Genomic DNA, 3,851 nt, shown 5'->3' on the forward strand with positions numbered 1-3,851 from the left:
CTCAACACCATACACCACATGGATAAAGACATTCATTACGGAGGACTTTCATCCATTCTAAGGACCAAAGCAGGTGCAGTATAGGGCTCAACACCATACACCACATGGATAAAGACATTCATTACGGAGGACTTTCATCCATTCTAAGGACCAAAGCAGGTGCAGTATAAGTCTCAACACCATACACCACATGGATGAAGACACTCATTACGGAGGACTTTCATCCATTCTAAGGACCAAAGCAGGTGCAGTATAGGGCTCAACACCATACACCACATGGATAAAGACACTCATTACGGAGGACTTTCATCCATTCTAAGGACCACAGCAGGTTCAGTATATGACGTCACACTTTTCCCATGTAAATTTAGTATAGAGTCCTAAACTGAATGAAGCAGTAATGCAGACTCGGTGTCCAAAATTTTATCCACTCCAATTATAAAAACAAAATTGATTGAAAAGACCAAGGCAGAATTACTTCTTATGCAGTGTGAACACCCTGCTGTCTACAACCATGAGAGGTTTATTATAAATCATGTCTGTATACATTAGCAGGCCCAAGTTAGGCTTGGTATAGACCACATAATTAACACATTAGAAGAACCATGCCATACCCAGTGCATAACTCAATATCTTTCCACCACAGAAACCAACAAGGTTGAGTCGATAAAGATTCAAGAAACACGGAAGAAGTAACCCATAAGATTTATAAGGCAGACAGTGTCTTTGTCGCCTTGATTTGTAAGGCAGGCGGTGTCTTTGTTGCCTTGACTTATAATGAACCCGCTACCAGAGCATATTTTGTAAATGCAGGTATACTTGTTAGGCTTCCTTTATCTCGATACTTTGATCTTATCTTGCATTAGAATATGAAAACAAGTCAAATTATATATATAGTAGGGTTTTCTAAGCGTTTTTTCCGCCATTTCTCAAATATCTAAATTTTGACTTTCAGTTTTGTTTTTTCTGTGACAACTCATTTTGTGTAGTCAGCTCATTGTACTGTCTTTCAGTAAATGACTATTTACGGGAAAACCTTTTTATGAACTTAATATCTACATACCTTCATGATAATTTTCCTCATTCTAACTGATCTTAGACTTTCATGATAAGCACGTAGACCTTCCATAACATTAATTATTCTTGTAGTTTCTGTAGAATTATGCCTAGTGTTAAGAATAGTCGCATCGATCCAAGGCTACCTTGGTCTTCTTCTGTTCCCTATAAATTATATGCTCACGTTTGTAACTGCTCTGGATTCATTCGCATGAAGTGGCTGAACCATTTCAAACTCTGCTTTTCCACATAATTCAATACTGGTTTCAATCGAAGCAGTTGTCTAATTTTTTCATTTATTACTTCATCTAGTCTTGTATCAGTAAACGCTTTACAGGGGGCATCTTTTCACATAATGTCATACTTTGTTCGGTTCTCTTACTGATGATCCATACCTGGCATTGATGATTTGCATCTCAAGTTACTGAATACATCAGGGTGCACATAAACCCTCAATAGGTGTTCAGGTTAGAACTACAGTACCGTCTGTATCTTCTGTACTGTTGTGATTTCCCCTGTGAGGCACGTTTCTCCACCTTCCTACAAACTATGATTTTTTGTAGTGACGATTCCTTAAACAAATAGAGGAAGAAATCCGTCTTGAAGAATGGGCATGTTGACCTGCAGCGTTTTGAAGATGTTGGATGATCACAAACCTTGTGTCCAAACCATGACAATGAATCGTCCACGTTTGATGGTGGGTGAATCTTAATAGTTCAAGGATTTCTATTCTTGTTCTCTGGACCTACATGCTTCTTGAACAGTGTAATAATGAAAATTTGACTCAGTTGGCAAGGAATGTGTCACACCAGTTCACACGACGACCATTTTATTTTTTGTGATTACAGTCTTTTATTTGAGACATTTGTCCAATATGTATTTTTTTGCCACTCAGGTTGAAGGATGTTATTACTTCAAAGCAAAGGTTTGTTGTCAATCCCCTCTAATCTTCCGAACAACTGTGAATTATGTAAGTATTCTGACAGTAGAGAGTTTCTCGTGATATTTTTTTTTTGCAGTTGTGTAAAGCTTTTCATGAAACTGATGAGTTATCTGATACACAACTTCTAGTAAAATCCCAAGATTGGCTGCAACACAGTGTATACTATTGAGAAATAGAGGGTGTCACTTGCTGTCAAAGGTCACTGGTCTGTGGGGAGAAAGAAAACACAAACACTTATCTCTAGATCTTGTTTTCGTCACCTGGTAATCTCTGATATATTGGCAATACAAATCGAATCACAAGCAGAAGATAAGGTTATTTTTCTCAAGTAGATTTTTGTTGTTGTTTGTTCAAAGATAAATTTTCAGAGAAAGAATTTATTTTTTGAAAAAAAAGCTGAAAGTGATACATTTTTAGAAAAATAGAGCAAATGTTCTGTTCGTTAAGAAGAACCTGAATGTGAGATTTGAATCAAAAGGTCCTGGATTAGAAGCATGAAATTACTGAAACACAATTAAAACTTTCAACTGTAGCACTGTTAAACTCCAAGAGTCAATCTCCCTCTTTGGTCAAGAGTAGTTGTTTATCTTATTTCTGGTCAACAATTCAAAATTATAGGCATGACTGTTCTTGAGCCACAAGGGTCTCTCAACTACATGTTTAGCATTATAGTCAAGTGCGGCTAAAAATTAAATAAATACCAATACCAGTCATTAAGAAGAAGAAATGAATGAACATTATAATTTTTGACCTACATAGAGATCATAGGTCATGATGTCTATATTTGACAAATTATTAATATAACACTTAGCAAGGTTATGTTTGTTTGTTTTTGAATTTCGCGCAAAGCTACGTGAGGGCTATCTGCACTAGCCGTCCCTAATTTAGCAGTGTAAGACTAGAGGGAAGGCAGCTAGTCATCACCGCCAACTCTTGGGCTGCTCTTTTACCAACGAATAATGGGATTGACCGTCACATTATAACGCCCCCACGGCTGAAAGGGCGAGCATGTTTGGTGTGACGGGGATTCGAACCCGCAGATTGCGAGTCGAGTGCCCTAACCACCTGGCCATGCCGGGCCAGCAAGGTTATGACAGAACTTTTAACAGATATTATATATATGTGTGTATGTATGAACAACATCAATACGAGTAGCTGTTTTGAATTTTGACACACTAATAATATCCACAGATGATCACTAAAATTATATTAATTTAACTATTTAACAACAATATCGTAATTTATATGTGTGAATTCAAATGCTATAATCTCTGCATGCTACTCTTTAATCAACGAGCTAGATGTAGTCTCGTTATTAGAGTATAGGATATGCTACCCACTTTCAGCTAAAAACACGTTATAAAAGTGACGGTAAATATTGCTATTTAGTTTGAAAAGCTGGACAAAACCCTCGTGGCTGTAGGAGCTGCTGGTTGGTTGCCTTCCATTTGGCCATGAGTTTAAAATTAGGGACAGCTGATTTTGAATCCTACAAGTCTCTGACCTGACCATTTAGACCACGTGCACACAAGTGAGTTTTAGAATTCAAATTGTCAACAAACAACTTTTCTCTACCTTTTACTATTATAAGATAATGTTGCGTCAGCGAGGTCACGTGACTAGTATCACGCCACGTCCTTCTCGAACCTTCATGAATTATCGGGAGACTACTAGATTGGGGGTAGACTGGTATATATGAGACGCTCACAACTTGACGGAACAAGATAAAGAGTAATTGAACTGCAGTCAGAGAGTGTGTAATTGAACTGTTGGAAGTCGAGTACGTGAGACGTTTGTTATAGCGCGACTGTTGAAATTAAGTGTATCGCAAAGTTATATTCAGAAAGAATAA

Source organism: Limulus polyphemus, unplaced genomic scaffold, assembly GCF_000517525.1.
Source record: "Limulus polyphemus unplaced genomic scaffold, Limulus_polyphemus-2.1.2 Scaffold695, whole genome shotgun sequence".
Lineage (NCBI taxonomy): Eukaryota > Metazoa > Arthropoda > Merostomata > Xiphosura > Limulidae > Limulus > Limulus polyphemus.